The sequence below is a fragment of the Rana temporaria genome, chromosome 4 (assembly GCF_905171775.1).
Source record: "Rana temporaria chromosome 4, aRanTem1.1, whole genome shotgun sequence".
NCBI lineage: Eukaryota > Metazoa > Chordata > Amphibia > Anura > Ranidae > Rana > Rana temporaria.
The window spans coordinates 37246295-37270144 of record NC_053492.1 but is presented as its reverse complement, the minus strand read 5'-3'; the positions used below and the strand labels follow the sequence as shown (position 1 = coordinate 37270144).

Genomic DNA, 23850 nt, shown 5'->3' with positions numbered 1-23850 from the left:
TACAACCAGGAGATCAAAATCCGCCAGAGGATTTATCCGCGGAAATGGCCCGGAGGACCGTTTCCGCGGATAAATCCTCTCGTGTGTACTAGGCATTAGGCAGGCTGTGTTTGCAAGCAAACTACCTCGTCCACGTATGATGACGAGTCTCCATAATTTAAAAAACTGAAATCCAATGAATGAAAGAGGCAAGACAGGGATAGTCAGGCTGGGGAGGAATTCTGCGTGCCCCCAGCCAGGAAGTGAGGTGGGCTCTATTTGATTTACAGCAGCTTCTAATGCACATTTTGTGGGAATCTCTCTATATCTATCGCTCAACATTCTAGTTGAAAATGCCCATTGTTTACAGATCTCTATAACTTAAGGAGAAATTTACAAATAGGACTGAATGACTCATCCCAGTAACACCACCCTAATCAGACTGCTCAGACCAAAGTTCCGATCTGACAAATTGAGACAGAAAAACAGACAGTGTCTACCGTGCTGTCTCTTAAGCTAACCCATAGTGCTCTGTAAAGTCCTCAAAGTATATTTGTGTGTATGTTGCAACGCTTACTTCCTCCTCCCCATCTATATGAGAGAGAACAGGTCTGGTATTTGGCAGCACATATGCTGCATTGCATTGTGGGAAGGGAAGGGGGAATGTTTTGTGTTCCTCCATTACCCGAAGTACTTGGATTTTAAAACGTGATAGTAGCAAGCAAAAGTGTGGTGGGCAAAGACGCTACTTGTAGTTAATTTCCCCCTAATACATAGCGATTGGACAGTAGGGGGTTGGTAGGAGATGGGTTTACCTTCAGCTGCTACTGTAGCTGCTGACTTAATATTAGGGTGCTTGCCGCCCAGGGGGATAATAAAAAAAAATAAAACACCACACACAAAAAACATTTTTTTTTAATCAAATTTATTTTAACCACTTCAGCACCGGAAGAATTGGCTGCCCAATGACCGGGAATTCTTTTTCGATTCGGCACTGTGTCGCTTTAACCGACAATTGCGTGGTCCTGCGATGTTGAACCCAAACAAAATTGACGTCCGTTTTTTCCCCACAAATAGAGCTTTCTTTTGGTGTCATTTGATCATCTCTGCAGTTTTTAATTTTTGCACTATAAACAAAAAAAGCGACAATTTTGAAAAAAAAATATATATTTTGTGCTTTCCTCCCCAGCCAGTGTCATTAGTACAGTGAGAGTGTACAATATTAGCACTTACCACTGTATTAGTGTCACTGGTGGAGTCAGTGTCAGTTCCTACCCAGTGTCCGTTAGTGTCAGACTGGCCGCCGCACCACAGTCCCACTACAAGTTGATGATCACCGCCATTAGTAGTATAAATTAAAAATAAATAAATAAATAAAAATCCCAGTATACATATACCATAGTTTGTAGACACTATAACTTTCATGCAGACCAATTAATATAAGATTATTTTGTTTTGTTTATTTATTTTTTATTACCAAAGACAGAATACATTTTGGCCTAAATTATGAAAATATTTGTTTTTTCCCCCCCAAAATTTTCAGACTTTTTTCATTTATATAATAAACAATAAAAAAAACGCACAAGGAGACGACAACAGAAGTAGCCTCCCTATTTCTATGAGCGCAGGGTTGCTATTTGAAGAGCCAGTCTGGCCAGGTATGAACAAAGCAGGAGAGCTGGGAAACTCCGGATTCCGATTCTAATTCCCCTCTGTGTGTTCTGGCCACCTGTCTAGTGTGATGGAATGAAAAGAATGGACAGTTACTATGAACACTATACTATGTGTCTCCTTACATAAAAACATTACACACTATAGCCATCGCTATGCAACAACCGCCCAGCACTAATGAAAGGACACAGCCTGGTAATATCATGGCAACCCGAATACAGCCAATGCAGAGTAAAGGCTTGTTCACACAGGCGGCCAGGGAGGTAGATAACCGCTTGCAAACCGTATAACTTACATATACGGCAGCAAGGCGGCTCTCCTACACAGCATCACATACCTAGTACGAGATCCTGCATTTCCAGGTGTGGGGTGCATAGGCGCACCAGCTGTGATTTTACACAGCGGGAGCTGATCTGCAGGGAACCACGGACTCGATGTCCAACGGCACCCGCAGATCATTAGGCCGAGAGCCAGAACGGTGATCTGCCCATGTTAACAAGACAGATCACCGTTCTGCCAGTAGGGAAGGCATTAATCTTTTGTCTCTGCAAAGCAGGAACATGGATCTAAAGGGTCGGGGCTTAACCCTCATAAATGCCAGACATCCGCGTGCATTGCACGTGGTTTGCGGGGCAATTACAGTGCAGCCCCATTCACCTGAATAGGTTGTGTTTGATGGCCAGTAGTGCCTGCTGAATGTGACAGGGGGTCTCATTCCTAATGTGCCGTGGGGGTAGAAAATGTCCCGGGCCCAGCATCAGCGAGAATAAACATGGCCTCTGGGTTGGAGGAATAGTTCCCCCATCACTGGTATCAGTGCGAGGAATAGTTCCCTCAATGTTGAGATCAGTTCGAGGAATAGTACCCCAATGTTTAGATCAGTGCGAGGAATAGTAACCCCAATGTTGAGATCAGTGCGAGGAATAGTATCCCACTGTTTAGATCAGTTCGAGGAATAGTTCCCCAATGTTGAGATCAGTGCGAGGAATAGTACCCCAATGTTGAGATCAGTGCGAGGAATAGTACCCCAATGTTGAGATCAGTGCGAGGAATAGTACCCCAATGTTGAGATCAGTTCGAGGAATAGTTCCCCAATGTTGAGATCAGTGCGAGGAATAGTACCCCAATGTTGAGATCAGTGCGAGGAATAGTACCCCAATGTTGAGATCAGTTCGAGGAATAGTTCCCCAATGTTGAGATCAGTGCGAGGAATAGTACCCCAATGTTGAGATCAGTGCGAGGAATAGTACCCCAATGTTGAGATCAGTTCGAGGAATAGTTCCCCAATGTTGAGATCAGTGCGAGGAATAGTAACCCCAATGTTGAGATCAGTGCGAGGAATAGTATCCCAATGTTGAGATCAGTTCGAGGAATAGTTCCCCAATGTTGAGATCAGTGCGAGGAATAGTACCCCAATGTTGAGATCAGTGCGAGGAATAGTACCCCAATGTTGAGATCAGTGCGAGGAATAGTACCCCAATGTTGAGATCAGTGCGAGGAATAGTACCCCAATGTTGAGATCAGTGCGAGGAATAGTACCCCAATGTTGAGATCAGTGCGAGGAATAGTACCCCAATGTTGAGATCAGTGCGAGGAATAGTACCCCAATGTTGAGATCAGTGCGAGGAATAGTACCCCAATGTTGAGATCAGTGCGAGGAATAGTACCCCAATGTTGAGATCAGTGCGAGGAATAGTACCCCAATGTTGAGATCAGTGCGAGGAATAGTACCCCAATGTTGAGATCAGTGCAAGGCAAAAATGGCAACAAGTGCCCTGGACTGAGGAGTCAAAAAGTGAAATATGTGACTGTAGTTGGGGTCAGTTTGTTTGCAAACGGCTGGAGAGTGGAGAGGGTACATGAAGAGACAGAAGGATTTGAGGCAGCCTTCATCCACAGAAGATCTGTGGTTGGTTCTCCAAGATGTTTGGAACAACCTACCTGCCCAGTTCCTTCAAAAACTGTGTGCAAGTGTAACTAGAACTGATGCTGGTTCGAGGGCTCGTTCACACCATACATGCATGAAGACGGATGGGAAAACTGAGCAGATATCACTTGAGGAGACATCAGCTTTCATGCATGTTTCAGTGAGTTTTTTTACACGTTGACATCAGCTTTCACGCACGTCAGTTATATGTCCTGTTCACACCAATGTTGATGACTGTTTTTTTTCCTGTACAGAAAACTGCATACATGTAGCCGATTCCTGCGCAGAAAAAAATCTGCACGTTATGATGTGAACAGGTCACAGAGAACCATTGTTTTCTGTCAGTCCTTGCAGAACACGTGCAGAAAAGGACGTCTGGTGTGAACGAGGCTTGAAGACAAAGGGTGGTCACTATTGATTTGGATCTCTTTTCTATTCACTCACTTTGCATTTTATTAATTGATATAAACTATTAACACTTCTATCCCTGAAAGCATCCTATATGTACAGCATTTCTTTCTAGTAGTGCACAAAAATGAAAATTTCGGTGCCGAAACTGAAAATTTAGGGTGCACTTGGCCGAAAACCAAAACTGAAGTGGACAGTTTTTTTGCACTGACGTCAATATGGGGGCCAGCACTGGATGGATGCTAGTTTTCCAGCATGCCCGTTCGGCCGGTTTCTGTAGGACAGGCTTATGTTCACATGGGCCAAACGTCGGACAGGCTTATGTACACACGGGCCAAATGTTGGCCGGTTTCTGTAGGACAGGCTTATGTACACACGGGCCAAACGTCGCTGGTTTCTGTAGGACAGGCTTATGTACACATGGGCCAAACGTCGGACAGGCTTATGTACACACGGGCCAAACGTTGGCCGGTTTCTGTAGGACAGGCTTATGTACACACGGGCCAAATGCTGGCTGGTTTCTGTAGGACAGGCTTATGTACACACGGGCCAAACGTCGCTGGTTTCTGTAGGACAGGCTTATGTACACATGGGCCAAACGTCGGACAGGCTTATGTACACACGGGCCAAACGTTGGCCGGTTTCTGTAGGACAGGCTTATGTACACACGGGCCAAATGCTGGCTGGTTTCTGTAGGACAGGCTTATGTACACACGGGCCAAACGTTGGCCGGTTTCTGTAGGACAGGCTTATGTACACACGGGCCAAATGCTGGCTGGTTTCTGTAGGACAGGCTTATGTACACACGGGCCAAATGTTGGCTGGTTTCTGTAGGACAGGCTTATGTACACACGGGCCAAATGTTGGCCGGTTTCTGTAGGACAGGCTTATGTACACAAGGGCCAAACGTCGCTGGTTTCTGTTGAACTAGCCGATATTTGGATTGTGTGCGCCAGGCTTTACAGTGTCTTTATCCCTACATTATTCCTTTTCTAACATACAATAGAGGGAGGTTTCTAAAGGTTTAACCCTTTGTTAGGACAGTGTTCAAATCTAGCTTACAGCGAATGAAGAACTGGGAACCCATTACAGACGGGGTTAATCCTGTTAAAGTGTTACTAAACCCACAACAGTAAAATCAGTCTGTATATGTGCATGCTGGTTATACTCACTGTGGAACCTAAGGGGTTAATCCTCCACATTGTGTAAAAAAGCTGTTTGATCCTGACTCCTCCTTTCACGGTCCCCAATCCATCTGATAGTACAGAGCCTTTGGGGGTCACTCTGCACATGCTCAGTTTGGCGTGTATGATTAGGGGTTTTTTTTTTTTTCCCTTGGGAGGGTGCATGTGATCGGCCAATCAGCACTCCTCAGACAGAGGGTCAGGGGTCCTACAGCCTTATAGGACAGTCAGAGGAAAATAAAAACACCTCCTACAAGCTTTAACCAGACACTGATAGAAGTCACAAGACTGCTACTGTATATACTGCTGATGAGAAAGGGTATTTAGCAGTTTATATTTACTAAAATAGTTGCATTTCCATGTTCTGTGTACTGTGGGAGACCAGATATAGTGACTACAGCATCCTGATTTAGTAACATTTTAAACATTACTCCACAACCCCCTCCAAAACAACACAGCAAGGATTGTTTAGCAAGAAAAAAAAAAAATTGTAGCCAGCATTTTTCAAATACTTTAGTACCGCTATATTAACAGGAACATGTAACAAATATAAAAGTAGGTGTTATCCCAATCTGGCTGCAAAGGTGGAAATACACTTTAAAGTCAGATAAGGAGTAGAGAAGTGGCTATGGAATGGGAGGGGAAGAGCCAGAGGTGAGAACGATCGTAAAACTATGGGGTAAGGATTAGGAGGGCTGAGCTCCACATCTCCCAATAACATGCAAATAAGAATATTTTTGGCCCCACTTACCAAAGACTGACAGGTTAATCTTCAGCCATTATCTATGGGGAGAGGGTGCAGCTCTGCACCAGTGATGTCCTTGGAAGAGCGATGGCACCGATGGGTGATCACACACAGTCAGCACCACCACACCATAGAGATGGATGGAATCACACACTACCAGTAATCCACATGACATCACCCAGCTCCATTCTCTGCTGAGTGTTTTTAAAGGGAACCTGAAGCCTTTTTATTTTCTTATAGGCCCAGTTGCATTAAAACCAATGTTAACATGAATTAAAGAAGAACTATTATTAACCACCTCAATACCAGGCCCTTTCACCCCCTTCCTGCCCAGGCCAATTTTCAGATTGCAGCACGTTGAATGACAATTGCGCCGTCATGCAACACTGTACCCAAAATACATTTTTTCACACGGAGCTCTCTTTTGGTGGTATTTAACCGCTTGGCGAGCAGCCGCCGCAGTTTTACGGTGGCAGGTCGGCTCTGCTGGGCGAGATCACGTAATATTACGTCATCTCGCCGAGCAGCCAATAGGGGCGCGCCCCTGACGCACCGACACACAGCTTCCGTCAGGGGGAGAAATGCCCGGTTGTCTGTTCATACAATGTATGAACAGCGAACAGTCATTTCCACCCCCCCTTCAGTTAGAACAGTGGTCATCAACCCTGTCCTGCAGGGCCCACTAACAGGCCAGGTTTTATGTATTACCTTGGGGAGATGCAGTCTAGAATACTGCAATCACTGAGGAGCAAATGAGATCACCTGTGATGTATTTCAGTTATCTTGCAAACCTGGCCTGTTAGTGGGCCCTGCAGGACAGGGTTGATGACCACCGAGTTAGAACACACCCAGGGAACATACTTAACCCCTTCCTCGCCCCCTAGTGTTAACCCCTTCCCTGCCAGTGGCATTTTTATAGTAATCAATGCATTTTTATAGCACTGATTGCTATAAAAATGCCAATGGTCCCAAAAATGTGTCAAAAGTGTCCGCCATAATGTTGCAGTACCGATAAAAAAAAATAAAAAAAACGCTGATCGCCGCCATTACTAGTAAAAAATATATATTAATAAAAATGCCATAAAACTATCCCCTATTTTCTAAACGCTATAACTTTTGCGCAAACCAATCAATAAACGCTTATTGCGATTTTTTTTTAGGAAAAATAGGTAGAAGAATACGTATCGGCCTAAAATGAGGAAATATTTTTTTTTTTTATATATTTTTGGGGATATTATAGCAAAAAGTAAAAAAATATTCATTTTTTTCAAAATTGTCGTTTTATTTTTGTTTATAGCCCAAAAAATAAAAACCGCAGAGGTGATCAAATACCACCAAAAGAAAGCTCTATTTGTGGGGAAAAAAAGGACGCCAATTTTGTTCGGGAGCCACGTCGCACGACTGCGCAATTGTCAGTTAAAGCGACGCAGTGCCGAATCGCAAAACGTGGCCTGGTCTTTGACCAGCAATATGGTCCGGGGCTGAAGTGGTTAATCACCAGTGGGTTTTTTATATTTTGCTAAACAAACTACGATTTTCTTAGTTTGTTCTAAAATTTTGGAAATTAGTAATTGTTGTTTTTCCCAGATGGGCACGGGAGAGGCTGCACTGATAATCAGGGCACTGAGTGTAAACCACGTGGTCACTGTGTCCTAACAGACTTGCCAGTTATCGGCACTCCTTTCCTCATACAGACTGTATGCAAGGAAAGGACTACCGATAAGATCGGCAAGTGTGTTTACATGTGATCAGCTGTGATTGGACACAGCTGATCACATGGTAAAGGGTAGCTGTAATTGACCATTTACCGTGACCTGTGATCAGCTGTGTCCAAAAGAACACATCGGTTACAGAGCGTGTGTGGAGGCTAGCGCAGTTGGAAGGATGTCCTCCCAGAACTGGAGAGCTGTGCTGTAGCCATCTTTCAGCTATAGCGCAGTCCAGAAGTGGCTAACCACTTGCCAACCAGCCTCCACAAATTGGCTCTATTGCGTAAATCGCCGTAGGTGTACGCTGCTTTGTGTAACAGATACAGCGGCGTGCGTTGTGCTAACGCACGTAGCCGGCAGCCGCAATGTCCACCCGCCATCACTCAACAGATGACAATGTAAACATACAGATCCCCATTCTGTCAGGCAGTAGAGAGTGATCGTCTGTTCCTAATAATTAGGAACAGCGATCTCTCTGTACTCCCAGTGCACTTCCCCCACAGTTAGAAACACCTCCCTAGGGGACACATTTAACCCAATGATCGCCCCCCTAGTGTTAACCCCTTCCCCGCCAGGGACATTTATACAGTAATCAGTGCCTAAGCAATAAATGTCACTGGTCCCAAAAAAAGTGTCAAAAGTGTTCCAATCTGCCTGCCGCAATCATGAAAAAAGAAAAACCTCAGTGGTGATTAACCACTTAAGGACCGCTTCCTGCAGATATACGTCGGCAGAATGGCACGGCTGGGCACAAGCACGTCCAGGTACGTCCTCTTTAAGTGCCCAGCCGTGGGTAGCGGGCGCGCACCTGCGACCCGGCCCGAAGCTCTGCGGCCGTGGGACCCGATCGCCGCTGGAATCCCCGGTTGGTCCCCGGAGCTGAAGAACGGGGAGAGCTGTGTGTAAACACAGCTTCCCTGTTCTTCAGAGTGGCAGCTTCATTGATGTGTTCCCTGATATAGGGAAAGACGATCAATGACATCACACGTCCAGCCCCGCCCCCCTACAGTTAGAAAAACATATGAGGTCACCTATAACCCCTACAGCGCCCCCTAGTGGTTAACTCCCAAACTGCAATTGACATTTTCACAGTAAACAATGCATTTTTACAGCATTTTTTGCTGTGAAAATGACAATGGTCCCAAAAATGTGTCAAAATTGTCCGATGTGTCCGCCATAATGTCGCAGTAAAAAAAAAAAAAAAAAAATCGCCGATCACCACTATTACTGGTAAAAAGAAAAAAAAACAACAATACATAATCATAATAATGACATAAATCTATCCCCTATTTTGTAGACGCTATAACTTTTGCGCAAACCAATCATTGCGATTTTTTTTTACCAGAAATTTGTAGAATACATATTGGCCTAAACTGATGAAGACTTTTTTTGGGGGATATTCATTATAGTAAAAAGTTAAAAATATATTTTTTCCCCCAAAAAAAAGAAGGACAGCAATTTTGTTTGGGTATAACGTCGCACAACTGCGCAATTGTCAGTTAAAATGAAGCAGTGCTGTATTGCAAGAAATGACCTGGTCATTTAATGGGGAAAATCCTTCCGAGGCTGAAGTGGTTAAAGGGTTATGGTCATCATACAGTGACTAGACGAAAAAAAATCTCCAAAAATCTGTACTTTGGACCGTTCGTTATTTTTTTGCCCAGTTAATGGAAATATTTCTAAGGAATAGGTTGGAAAACGTCTGTAAAAAAAATACCTGTATTAGACAGTAATCTGCTCCCTCCTCCCCCCCTCAAAAGTGCCAAATGGGACACCAGGGGGGGGGGGGGGGGATTCCAAAAATCAGAATCTAGTTTTGGGTGGAACTTCGCTTTAAGCACTCTGACCTGAAATCTATGGGGCAACAAATGTCCAAATCTACCCGATAAGCAGATCCTGTACATCAGGGCTCGACAAATCCCGGTCGCCAGGGCGACTAGAAATAGCCTCCTGGCGACTTGGCTTGGAAGGTGGGCAAGTCCCCAGCTCTTCCTTGTGTGAGCTGGCGCCATCTGGTGGTGGCCGTTGGTATTACAAGTTAAGCATTACAAGTTAAACAGCAATTCTAATGTCATTTTTCACTGCCATCTTCTTCCCTCTAATTAGAACCCCCAAACATTATATATATTTTTTATCCTAACACCCTAGAGAATAAAATGGCGATCGTTGCAATACTTTCTGTCACGCCATATTTGCGCAGCGGTCTTACAAGCGCACTTTTTTGGGAAAAAATTACACTTTTTTTAATTAAAAAATAAGACGACAGTAAAGTTATCCCCATTTTTTTTTTTTATATTATGAAAGATAATATTACGCCGAGTAAATTCATACCCAACATGTTGCGCTTCCAAATTGCGCTCGCTCGTGGAATGCCGACAAACTTTTACCCTTTAAAATCTTCATAGGCGACGTTTAAAAAATTCTACAGGTTGCATGTGAGTTACAGAGGAGGTCTAGGGCTAGAATTATTGCTCTCGCTCTACCAAACGCGGCGATACCTCACATGTGTGGTTTGAACATCGTTTACCTATGCGGGCGCTGCTTACGTATGTGTTCGCTTCTGCGCGCAATCTCGTCGGGACGGGGCGCGTTTTCTGGCTCCTAACTTTTTTTGCTGGCTCCTAGATTCCAAGCAAATTTGTCAAACCCTGCTGTACATTATCTAGCAACAAGTGCATGAGTACTCAGGTGTAAACAGGTAACATTTAAAGCAGAAATAAACCCTCCTATTCTTTACAGCGGCCATCTTAGCCTCTGTTTGACCTGCAGTTGCCATGACGCTGCACATGTGATCAGTTCTGACACCAACCATTTGATGGCATGACAGTTCATTTGACAGCCCAAGCAAATGTGACAGTTTTGATTCACAGCACACCTTGATTGGTCACCGTTTGGCATGACAGATAAACTGATGGGTTCAGTTCCACTTTAGAACAATGGCATGTTAAAGCGGTTGTAAACCGCATAAACAATTTTATTTTATTTTTTTCAAACCTGCAAGGCAAAAGACATAAGCAGCTAGTATGCACCACATACTAGCTGATTATGAAATACTTACCTCGGAACGAGGTGAAGAACACTTACCTGGTCCACGCCGAGCAAGATGTCATCTTGCTCCGGCGTGTCTTCCGGGTATCGCCGCTCCAGCGCTGTGATTGGCTGGAGCGGCGATGACGTCGCGCGTGCGCGGGAGATTTAAAATCGGCAAGGGTCGGCGGCTGCCGGTCCTTTCGCCGTGGATTCCCTCCTGCGCATGCGCCGCTGCAATCAGTGGCGCATTGCGAGGGGAATATCCCCTAAACTGTACAGGTTTAGGAGATATTCTTTATACCTACAGGTAAGCCTTATTATAGGCTTACCTGTAGGCAAAAGTCAAAAAGTGGGTTTACAACCACTTTAAGTGTTTTGTAGCTTCAAGCTACAGAATGCTCAGGTGTGAATGGGGCCCAAATGTGTAGAATGGAATAGAACTTTTCAATGCTCACGAGACAACTTCTTTTCATTACATAATCTAAATCTGGTGATCCTGTCATGAAAGACCTTCTTCAGGCACTTCCTGTTATAGGGAGACAACGCTCGGTCCCTGTCTCCCATTCATTTCTGTGTCTCTGATAGAGACAAGTAGCTGTTTCTACACGCATTTTTCAGACATAGTCCACTGTTGTCATCAGAAAACCCGCCCTGAAAAATTCCTTGCAGACATTGCTGGACTATGGCAGACTAAGGCCCCTTTCACACGGGGCGGATCAGTAATGATCCGCCCCGTGAACCTCCACTTGCTCAGCGGGGATCGCTCCGTTGATCCCCGCTGAGCTGGCGGATGACAGGGCAGTCCCCGCACACTGTGCAGGGACCGCCCTTTCTTTTCTCCGCTCGGATGAACACGGACCGTATGTCCATGTTCACCCAATCCGATCCGCGAGACGGATGGAAAAGTAGTTTTATCCTCCGTCACACTTTGGCGGATCGGAGCGGGTCGGATGTCAGCGGGCATGTCACCGCTGACATCTGTGGCTCCATAGAGGAGCACGGAGCGCCCGTTCAGGTCCGCAAAAATAACTGACAGACGGACCTGAACGGGCAGCCCGTGTGAAAGAGCCCTAAAGCCTCGTACACACGATCGGATTTCCGTCAGACAAAGCCTTGGACTTTTGTCCGAAGGGCGTTGGCCGTGAACTTGTTCTGCATACAGACGGCAGAACTTTGTCAGCCAACATTCACGAAACTACGTGCTCTTTAGTGCCACCCTTTGGGAAACTTTTGCCCAAAGGGTGTTGTCGGATTTTCCGATCGTATGCACAGAAGCCCGTCGGACAAAACTCCAAAGTACAAACACGTAGGCTCAGAAGCAATGCTCACCATAACATTAACAGAAGTTGCCAAAAGGGTGGCGCTAAAGAGCGGAAAAATCACATAGTTTCATGTTTGTTGGCCAACAATTATTTGCCGTTTGTATGCAACACAAGTTCACGGCCAACACCCTTCTGACAAAAGTCCTACGCTTTGCCCGATGGAAATCCGATCGTGTGTATGAGGCTTTAGACAGACTCCAAGTGCATATAGCAATTCTATCACGAGCCTCTCTATGATCCTCTGTCATCAGGTACATACAAGCTCCTCTAACATGCATAGGGGTCCTTTGTCAGCGCTCATGCATGTAGCTCCCTCACCACGAGCAATGGCTGTAGCTCCTATTATCAGGAATAAGGATGAGCTTTGGGTTTATTCTGAACTGAACACAGAAGGAAGCCGTCACTCCCACCTAATTAACTGTAGACAGGGCATTCCCCACACCGCATGTACACAACAGGGTGGGGATAGGATAGTGTGACATCACTATCCTAATATGACCATATTAGGGCAAAAGACATGGATCCAACATGGCCATATATTGGGTCAATGATGTCACAAGCATTTCCTACGCCTTTGTGTACGTGCGGCTACAGGGAATGACCCGGCCATAGTAGATTGGACGGTGGTAGGTGCGAGTGACAGCTTGAACACAAGTCCAGAACAAACCCGGGCTCTTCCCTAATGAGGACCCCAGAGGTGGACTGACCATTCGGGCACTGCCCGAGGGCCCCATGCCACTGGGGGGGGGGGGCCCATCAGGGTTGTCAGCCTAATGTAAAACCAGGGACAGTATGTAAAAGTCTTCTTTTTTTCTTTTTAAATCCCAAGATTATAGCTGCCCTGCCTCTCCAGTACCTTTTCAGTGTATGTATGTATACTGTGGCCCAGATTCACGTAGAAGCGCGTATCTTTGTGCGGGCGTAACGTATCCTATTTATGTTACGCCTTCGCAACTTTGACAGGCAAGTGCTGTATTCTCAAACCAAAGTTGTGGCGGCGTAACGTAAATAAGCCGGCGTAAGCCCGCCTAATTCAAATGTGGAAGATGTGGGCGTGTGTTATGTAAATTTAATGTGACCCCGCGTAAATTACGCTTTTTAAGAACGGCGCATGCGCCGTCTGTGAAAGTATCCCAGTGCGCATGCTCCAAATGAACCCGCAAGCAGCCAATGCTTTCGACGTGAACGTAAATGACGCCCAGCCCTATTCGCTAACGACTTACGCAAACAATGTAAAATTTTCAAAATTCGACGCGGGAACGACGTCCATACTTAACATTGGTACGCCTCATATAGCAGGGGTAACTTTACGCCGGGAAAAGCCTAACGTAAATCGGCCGGGCGTACGTTCGTGAATTGGCGTATCTAGCGGATTTACATATTTCTAGGCGTAAATCAGCGTACACGCCCCTAGCGGTCAGCGTAAATATGCAGTTAAGATACGACGGCGTAAGAGACTTACGCCGGTCGGATCTAATACAAATCTATGCGTAACTGATTCTAAGAATCAGGCGCATAGATACGACGACTCGGACTCAGAGTTACGACAGCATATTTGGAGATACGCCGGCGTAAATCGTACGAGAATCCGGGCCAAAGTGTGTATACTGTGTGGCCCCATAATCGATCGTCGGTAAGACAGCAGGGACGTGGAGCTCTGTGTGTAAACACAGAGCTCCACGTGCTGTCAGAGGAGAGGAGACCGATCTGTGTCCCTTGTACATAGGGACACAGCATCGGTCACCTCCCCCAGTCAGTCCCCTCCCCCCACACAGTTAGAACACACCCAGGATACACATTTAACCCCTTCCTCACCCCCTAGTGTTAACCACCTTCCCTGCCAGTCACATTTATACAGTAATTAGTGCATTTTTATAGCACTGATCGCTGTATAAATGTGAATGGTCCCAAATTTGTGTCAAAAGTGTCCGATACGTCAGCCGCAATATCGCAGTCTCAATAAAAAAAAAAAGAATTAAAAAAAATCATAATTCTGTTCCCCATTTTGTAGGCGCTATAACTTTTGCGCAAACCAGTCGCTTATTGCGATTTTTTTTTTTTTTTTACAAAAATACGTCGAAAAATACGTATCGTTTTTTTTTTTTTTTAAATTGGGATATTTATTATAGCAACAAGTAAAAAATAATTTAAAAAAATATATATATGACGCTCTTTTTTTGTTTATAGCGCAAAAAATAAAAACCGCAGAGGTGATCAAATACCACCAAAATAAAGCTCTATTTGTGGGGAAAAAAGGACAACAATTTTGTTTGGGAGCCACGTCGCACGACCGCGCAAATGTCAGTTAAAGCGGCGCAGTGCCGGAAGCTGAAATTTCGCCTGGGCACGAAGGGGGTTTATGTGCCCAGTAAGCAAGTGGTTAATAGTTGCATCATTCTACTTACACGGCTCTGGGAGTACACAACTGTGTATCGTAAACCCACCCCCCAGGTGTTCTGCATGCAGATCCCCCAGCATGAGCCTTGGATGTAACCCCGATTGTCAGGACCCATAAATGCAGCTTCTCTACTACGGAGCATTAGGTATGAGCTCAGGCATATTCTAACCATAGCCTGAACCCATCCGAGTGAGCCTATCAGGAAGCTGCCACTTATACTGGGCCAATCATAAGCAGCCACAGCATTCCATGCCTTGCAGCTGTAAATATACAAGGGGCGTGTATACATGGGGCAGGGAGTGCCTCGGCCAATTAGGATTGGCCCAGTACAGGTGACAGCTTCCCGATAGGCTCACTCAGATGGGTTCAGGCTATGGTTAGAATGTGGCTCATCCCGTGATAGTTCTCATCAGGACCCATGAATGTAACATGCACCGCTACAATCTTTGTGCAGCACCCCGACCACTTATCAGATTTGTAATGCGATACCTTTCAGTTTAGTATCCTGCAGCTCTTTCACCATGAGCCATGGATGTAGCTCCTGTTATCAGAGCTGCACCATTCTGTCTAAAATGAGACTAGAAGATAGATCACAATTCTCTCACCATTCTCGCGGCGTAACATCATCTTTGACATTAAAACAAAAAATTGGGCCAACTTTACTGTTTTTTTTTCATTGAAGTGTATTTTCCCTAAAAAAAATGCATTTGAAAGACAGCTGGGCAAATACAGTGCGACATAAAATATTGCAGAAATTGCCATTTTATTCCCTAGGGTCTCTGCTAATATATAATAATGTTTGGGGTTGCAAGTAATTTTCTAGCAACAAATATTGATTTTAACTTAAGAAACAAGTATCAGAAAAAGATTTAGACTTTAAAGGGGAGTTCCAGCCATTTGTATGTTTATTAAAAGTCAGCAGCAACAAAAAGTGTAGCTGCTGGCTTTTAATAAACAGGCACTTACCTGCTCCAGCGACGCGCCGGCCGGGGCTCCGCTCCTCTCCCCCCCTCCCCGGCCGGCGTCTTCATCTTCAGTGTGGGCACCCGGCCGTGACAGCTTTCGGCTTCACGGCCGGGCACCCACTGCGCATGCGCGAGCGCGAGCGGCGCGGCACTGAGCATGCGCGAGCGGCGCGGCCCGGCGCCGCGCCGTGTAATTGGCCAGGAGATCGCCTAGGACCTGTGACGTGTCCTAGGCGATCGCCTACAGCAGCCACTTCCTGAAGGCGACTAAGCTTAGTCCCCTACAGGAAGGAGGAAGTGGGACAGGAAGTCCCACTCGTGCTGAAGCCCCCACTACCCCCCCCAAAAAAATGACATGCCAAATGTGGCATGTAAGGGGGAGAGGAGTGGGTTAAGAGGAAGTTCCAAATTTGGGTGGAACTCCTCTTTAAGTTTAACCACTTCCCGCCCGTTCAATAGCATATTGACGTCCGGGAAGTGGTTGTGAAATCCTGACTGGACGTCTATTGACGTCCTGTAGTATTTACTGGGGGCGCGCAGCACGGCGATCGGTGATGCGAGGTGCATTTCCGATCTCGGTAAAGACCCTCAGGCGGAGGCTCTTTACCACGTGATCAGCCATTGTTGTCAACCACGGCTGATCACGATGTAAACAGGAAGAGCCGTTGATCGGCTCTTCCTCACTCGCGTCTGACAGACGCGAGTAGAGGAGAGCCGATCGGCGGCTCTCCTGACAGGTGGGGTTCGCGCTGATTGTTTATCAGCGCAGCCCCCCCTCAGATGCCAACACTGGACCACCAGGGAGTGCCCCCCAGTGCAAAAAAAAAAAACACAATCGATGCCAGTGCCCACAAATGGGCACTGACTGGCAACATGGGCACTGGATAAAATGATGCCCAGCAATGCCATCAGTGCCACCCCTCAGTGTCTATCAGTACCACCCAGTGTCCATCAATGTCCATCTATGCCCACCTATCAGTGCCCATCTGTGCCACCCATAAGTACCCATAAGTGCCACCCATGAGTGCCCATCAGTGCCGCCTATGAGTGCACATCAGTGCCGCCTATGAGTGCCCATCAGTGCCGCCTATGAGTGCCCATCAGTTCCACCCATAAGTGCCACCCATGAGTGCCCATCAGTGCCGCCTATGAGTGCCCATCAGTGCCGCCTATGAGTGCCCATCAGTGCCGCCTATGAGTGCCCATCAGTGCCGCATACCAGCGCCGCCTATCGGTGCCCATCAGTGCCACCTCATCAGTGCCCTTAATTGAAGAAGAAAACTTACTTATTTACAAAAAAATTTACAGAAAAAATAAAAACTATTTTTTTTAAAAAAATGTCGGTCTTTTTTTAGTTGTTGCACAAGAGATAAAAATCGCAGAGGTGATCAAATACCACCAAACGAAAGCTCTATTTGTGGGAAAAAAATGATAAAAATGTCATTTGGGTACAGTGTAGCATGATCGTGCAATTGTCATTCAAATTGCGACAGCGCTGAAAGCTGAAAATTGGCTTGGGCAGGAAGGTGCGTAAGTGCCCTGTATGGAAGTGGTTAGAACTTCCTGCATTTACACAAGTTTCTCCCTTTGATCTATTCTAAGGCCTCATTCAGACGAGGCGGATCCCTCGCTACGGAGTCCGCCAGCTCAGCCGGAGATCTCTCCGTTGATCTCCGCTGAGCTGGCGGATGACAAGTCCCTCTCTGCTCACTGAGCGGGGAGGGGCTTGTCCAGCACCTCTGTCTCCTATGGAGAGATCGGAAGAAAACGGACAGCATGTCCATTTTCATCAGATCTCACCCGATCTGATATGGACGGAAGGCGATGTATCGCCATACGTCTAATTTTAGCGGGTCGGATATCAGCAGACATGTCACCACTGATATCCGACACTCCATAGGCTTGCATGGAGCAACCATTCAGGTCCACTGAAAAAAAAAAAAAACTGACAGGTGGACCTGATGTGAAAGAGGCCTAGGAAGGAAGCATTAGTTACAATGTTTCATGTTGTTAAAAACTTGGCAGACTGCCCAGATATTTTCTTTTGACATCTGATAAGTCTCTACTTTATATGAAAGAATCGTCAAACTCTGCATTGGAGATCGTCAGGGGGGTGAATCGAGATCACAATTTTTTAACAAATAATTGTGCAGCTCTACCTATTATCAGGACACATATGAAGCATGCAGCTCGTCTACCACAAGCTGTGTATGCGATACTTCTCAGTTTAGTATCCTACAACTCCTCTATTATGAGCTATGGATGTATCTCCCATTATCAACACCCAGAAATCTAACACACAGCTCCTCTATTACTAATCATGTATGCAATATAAAAACTTCTCAGTACCCTACGGCTCCTCTACCATGGTGGTAGGGCTGTAGCTCCTATGATCAGCAACCATAAATGTAATTTGCAGCTCCTCTACTACTAATCGTGTGCAATGTGAAACTTCTCAGCTTAGTACCTTACAGTTCTTCTACCTCAAGCCATGGATTTACCTCTTATTATTAGATCCCATAAATGTAACATGCAGCTCTTCTACTACTGAAGATATATGCAATGTGATACTTTTCAGATTCATACCCCTACAGCTCTTCTACCACGAGCCATGGATGGACCCCCTTTTATCAGCACCCACAAATGTGACGTGCAACTCCTCTTCTACTCATCGTGTATGCAATGTAATACGTCTCAGTTTAGTTTCCTACAGCTCCTCTACCATAAACTATGGATGCAGCTAATATTATCAGGACCCCTATATACGCAACAAGCAGCTCGTCAACCATAAGCCTTGGATGTAGCTCCTAATGTCAGGGTCACATCTCTACTACTAATCCTATATACACACACACAGTGTGAAATCTCTTAGCTTATTATCCTACAGCTCCTTTACCATGGAGGTATGGATACAGCTCCTATTATAAACACCCATAAATGTGACGTGCAGCTCCTCTACTACTCATCATGTATGCAATGTGATACGTCTCAGTTTAGTTTCCTACAGCTCCTCTACCATAAACTATGGATGCAGCTCCTATTATCAGCATCCATAAATGTTACATGCAGCACCTTTACCTCTAAAGATGAATGCAATGTGAAATGTCTCAGTTTATCATCCCATAGCTCCCTCTCCATAAGCTATGGATGTAGCTCCTATTATGAGGGCACTACCACCAGCCGCGGACGCAGCTCCTACCACCAGCCGCGGATGCAGCTCTATCTACCCGCAGCTCCTTCTACCACCAGCCGCGGACGCAGCTCCTTCTACCACCAGCCGCGGACGCAGCTCCTTCTACCACCAGCCGCGGACGCAGCTCCTTCTACCACCAGCCGCGGACGCAGCTCCTTCTACCACCAGCCGCGGACGCAGCTCCCTCTCCATAAACCATGGATGTAGCTCCTATTATGAGGGCACTACCACCAGCTGCGGATGCAGCTCCTTCTACCACCAGCCGCGGACGCAGCTCCCTCTCCATAAACCAAGGATGTAGCTCCTATTATGAGGGCACTACCACCAGCCGCGGACGCAGCTCCTTCTACCACCAGCTGCGGACGCAGCTCCTTCTACCACCAGCCGCGGACGCAGCTCATTCTCCATAAGCTATGGATGTAGCACCTATTATGAGGGCACTACCACCAGCCGTGGACGCAGCTCCTTCTACCACCAGCTGCGGACGCAGCTCCTTCTACCACCAGCTGCGGACGCAGCTCCTACCACCAGCCGCGGATGCAGCTCTATCTATCACCAGCCGCAGCTCCTTATAGCACCAGCCGTGGATGCAGCTCCTTCTACCACCAGCCACAGCTCCTACCACCAGCTGCGGACCAGCTCCCTCTCCATAATCTATGGATGTAGCTCCTATTATGAGGGCACTACCACCAGCCGCGGATGCAGCTCCTTCTACCACCAGCCACGGATGCAGCTCCCTCTCCATAAACCATGGATGTAGCTCCTATTATGAGGGCACTACCACCAGCCGCGGACGCAGCTCCTTCTACCACCAACCGCGGACGCAGCTCCATCTACCACCAGCCGCTGACGCAGCTCCATCTACCACCAGCCGCAGCTCCATCTACCACCAGCCGCAGCTCCATCTACCACCAGCCGCAGCTCCATCTACCACCAGCCGCAGCTCCATCTACCACCAGCCGCAGCTCCATCTACCACCAGCCGCGGACCAGCTCCCTCTCCATAAGCCATGGATGTAGCTCCTATTATGAGGACACTACCACCAGCCGCGGACGCAGCTCCTTCTACCACCAGCCGCGGACACAGCTCCTTCTACCACCAGCCGTGGACGCAGCTCCTTCTACCACCAGCCGTGGACGCAGCTCCTTCTACCACCAGCCATGGATGCAGCTCTTATTATAAGCACCCATAAATGTAAAATGCAGCTCCTCTACTACTAATCATGTATTACAGTGTCAAACTTTTTAGTTTAATACCCTACAGGTCTTCTACCACGAGCCATGGATGGACCTCTTATTATCAACACTCATAAATGTGACATGCAGCGCCTCTACTACTCATGAATGCAATGTGATACGCCTCGGTTTATTTTCCTGCACATCCTCCACCATAAACTATGGAAGCAGCTCCTATTATCAGGACTCATAAACATAACATGCAACTCTATTACCACTAAAGATATATGCAATGTGAAATGTCTCAGTTTAGCATCCTATAGCTCCCTCTCCATAAGCCGTGGATAGAGCTCCTATCATGAGGACACATCTGGGGCATGCAGCTCTTCAATCAGGCATGCAGCTCCCCTACTACTAATTATACATACATTCTGAATCTTTGCAGTTTACTATTCTACAGCTCCTCTACCACCAATCCTTTAATACAATTTGAAACCTCTCAGTCTAGTATCCAACAGCTCCTCTACCACTAGTCATGGATGAAGCTCCTACTGACCCACAAACATGCAGCTCGTCTACTACTAAAAGATGTATGCAATGTGATAATTTAGTATCCTATATCTCCCTCCACCATAAGCAATGGATGCAGCTCTGTGATTATGCGTGCAGCTCCGTCATTGCGCCTGCAGCTCCGTCATTGCGCGTGTCTTGATTGTGTGTGCAGCTCCGTCATTGTGCGTGCAGCTCTGTGATTGTGCGTGCCTTGAATGTGCGTGCAGCTCTGTGATTGTGCGTGCATCTCCGTCATTGTGTGTGCAGCTCCGTCATTGTGCGTGCAGCTCCGTCATTGTGCGTGTCTTGATTGTGCGTGCAGCTCCATCATTGTGCGTGCAGCTCCGTCATTGAGCGTGCAGCTCTGCGATTGAGCGTGCCTTGAATGTGCGTGCAGCTCTGCGATTGTGCGTGCCTTGAATGTGCGTGCAGCTCCATCATTGTGCGTGCAGCTCCGTCATTGTGCGTGTCTTGATTGTGTGTGCAGCTCTGTCATTGTGCGTGTCTTGATTGTAGGTGCAGCTCCGTCACTGTGCGTGCAGCTCCGTCACTGTGCGTGCAGCTCCGTCACTGTGCGTGCAGCTCCGTCACTGTGCGTGCAGCTCCGTCACTGTGCGTGCAGCTCCGTCACTGTGCGTGCAGCTCCGTCACTGTGCGTGCAGCTCCGTCACTGTGCGTGCAGCTCCGTCACTGTGCGTGCAGCTCCGTCATTGTGCGTGCAGCTCCGTCATTGTGCGTGCAGCTCCGTCATTGTGCGTGCAGCTCCGTCATTGTGTGTGTGTGATTCTCCTCCCCCATAGCTCTGTGTAGTACGGCCCTCCCTGTCACACATTGACACTGGTGTCTTGCCCTATACTGAGAAGTGTCCATCTATTTAGCCATGACACCATGAATCTCCTCCATCATGGGCCCAATATCCACCTCCTTCGATCATGACTCATCTCTGCAGCTCTTTACCAGTGCATGCATCTTCTCTATTAGTCCTGTACACAGTATGACGCCTCTCAGCCATTTCATACGTGCATCACGTCCCCGCAGCAGTCACACACGTACGAGCTCTGCACACATCCCCTGTCAGCCCCGAATCTCACCTACCGTAACACCCGAGCTCGGTACTGCGTCCTCTCTCAGCTGAGTCCGGTGTAACCCAAACAAATCCCCCTCCCTCCCCTCTCCGAGCCAGACAACAACACCTCGCCCTATGATTGGTCCGCCCAACCACCCATCAGCGCCCAGCTCGCTCATTGGCCACCCAGCCAGCACTTGTGTTCCAAGCCTCGCTGTCAGCTCACATCCCAGGGAGAGTTTAGCTGCTATGGCAACCTTGGAGTGCAGGGGCGGGACAGAGGCGGAGACGTCACCCAGGGAAAGCAGTTGGGGGGGGGGGGTTCTCCTCAGTGACAGCTGCTGCTGTGGCTGACCAATCAGCGGCCTCTGTGACTGCCCTGATGTTCCCTAGCCAGAATGATCTATTTACTGGAAGCAGAGGACCTATAGAATAAAATTGTTGTCATTTTGTTATAGAGATGATATCTCTGCAACTGTTTATAAAAGCTGCATTTTCATACATAAAATTAATAATAACAGTAAACACAAAGGCAATAAAATCCACACATTTAAAAAAAAAAAAAAAAAGCTATGCAAATACTGCTTGACATAAAAATTTGCAACGATTGTCATTTTGTATATAATGTTTTGGGGGTTATAAGTAATTTTCTGGGGGGGGGGATACTCCTTTCAACTCAGTGCCAGAAAAGGCTTGATGTTTCATGTGGATAGTGTAATAATTTTGTTCATGCTCATGTTTATTTTTTTTTATTTTTTATAAATTCTTTATTTTAGTTTTTCTTTCACAAAGATATTAAAGCGGATGTTCCGCCAAAAAGAAATATTAAAAGCCAGCAGCTACAAATACTGCAGCTGCTGACTTTTAATATTAGGACACTTACCTGTCCTGGAGTCCAGCGGCGTCCGCAGCAGAGGACGAGCGATCACTCGTCACCCTGCTGCTCCCGCCTCCATCCACGCTGAGGGAACCAGGAAGTGAAGCGCTCCGGGCTTCACTGCCCGGTTCCCTACGGCGCATGCGCGAGTCGCGCTGCGCCTGCCGATTGGCTCCCGCTGTGTGCTGGGAGCCGAGTGTTCCCAGCACACAACAGGGGGGGGGGGCAACGGGATGTGACGCAATGCCCCCCTTTTTTTGGCCGTGAATGCCGGGCCGGAAGTGGGTGCAAATACCTGTCTTTAGACAGGTATCTGCACCCCCCTCCCCCCTGAAAGGTGTCAAATGTGACACCGGAGGGGGGGAGGGTGCCGATCAGCGCGACTTCACTTTAGGGTGGAGAACCGCTTTAATACATGATTTCATAAAATAAATCTATACAACAGTTCTGTTGTTTTAACCACTTCCCACCCCGTCAATAGCAGATTGACGTCCGGGAAGTGGTTCTGTTAACCATGACTGGACGTCATATGACGTCCAGCAGGATATCACCCGCATCGCGGCGATCGGTGGTGCGGTGTGTCAGTCTGACACACCGCTACACTGATCTCGGTAAATAGCCTCCGACGTCCATCATCAGTGCTTATCAGTGCCACCTCATTGGTGCCGCCTTATCAGTGCCCGTCAGTGCAGCCATATCACTGCCCATCATTGAAGAAGAAAACGTACTTGTTTACAAAAAAAATTAACAGAAACAAACAAAAACTTTTTTTTTTTCTAAATTTTAGGTCTTTTTTTATTCGTTGCGCAACAAATAAAAATCGCAGAGGTGATCAAATACCATCAAAAGAAAGCTCTATTTGTGAGAACAAAATGTAGCGCCTGTGTACTTTCAGTACAGGTGCTATCCTAAATTTAGAGGGGGATGAGAGAGTTAGTTAACTCTCATCCAGGTAATTTGTGTAAATTAAAGCGGGAGTTCACCCATAAGACAATTTTTTTCAAAAAATCCCCTTAGATGGATGCTCGTTTTGTCTAGGGGAATCGGCTATTTGTTTTACAATATGATCCGTACTTACCCGTTTTCGAGATGCATCCTCTCCGTCGCTTCCGGGTATGGGTCTTCGGGAGCGAGCGTTCCTTCTTGATTGACAGTCTTCCGAGAGGCTTCCGACGGTCGCATCCATCGCGTCACTAGTAGCCAAAAGAAGCCGAACGTCGGTGCGGCTCTATACTGCGCCTGCGCACCGACGTTCGGCTTCTTTCGGCTACTCGTGACGCAATGGATGCGACCGTCGGAAGCCTCTCGGAAGACTGTCAATCAAAATAGGAACGCCCAGTCCCGCAGCCCATACCCGGAAGCGGCGGAGAAGATGCATCTCGTAAACGGTAAGTAATGCTCATATTTTAAAACAACTAGCCGATTCCCCTAGACAAAACGAGCATCCATCTAAGGGGAAAAAGTTTTATGTAGGGGTGAACCCCCCGCTTTAAGCCTCTGTTTCAGCTGGGCTCTATTGTGTGTTCATTCTGTGTTCCTGAGGTGCCTTTCCACCCCGGGGCGGCAGGTGGCAGCAGTGGAGTTCAGTCTGGAGCGCCTCTTGCCAGCAGCCAATCAAGAGGGGTTTTCCCTCGCGGGGAATGCTGGGG

At 47.0% G+C, this 23850-nt stretch overlaps 1 protein-coding gene across 4 annotated transcripts in view; it reads right to left on the bottom strand.

Moving 5' to 3' along the window:
* The window catches only part of AGBL5 (AGBL carboxypeptidase 5), a 132902-nt gene extending 111468 nt beyond the window's left edge, over positions 1 to 21434 (bottom strand). For 2 of the 4 annotated variants that reach the window (XM_040348254.1, XM_040348257.1), the window contains exon 1: positions 21354 to 21434. The gene's annotated coding sequence lies outside the window, so the exon portion shown is untranslated. Of the gene's footprint in view, positions 1 to 21349 lie in introns of all 4 variants that reach the window. The other 2 variants (XM_040348256.1, XM_040348255.1) reach the window with 2 other exon arrangements.
* Positions 21435 to 23850: the final 2416 nt, after the last annotated feature.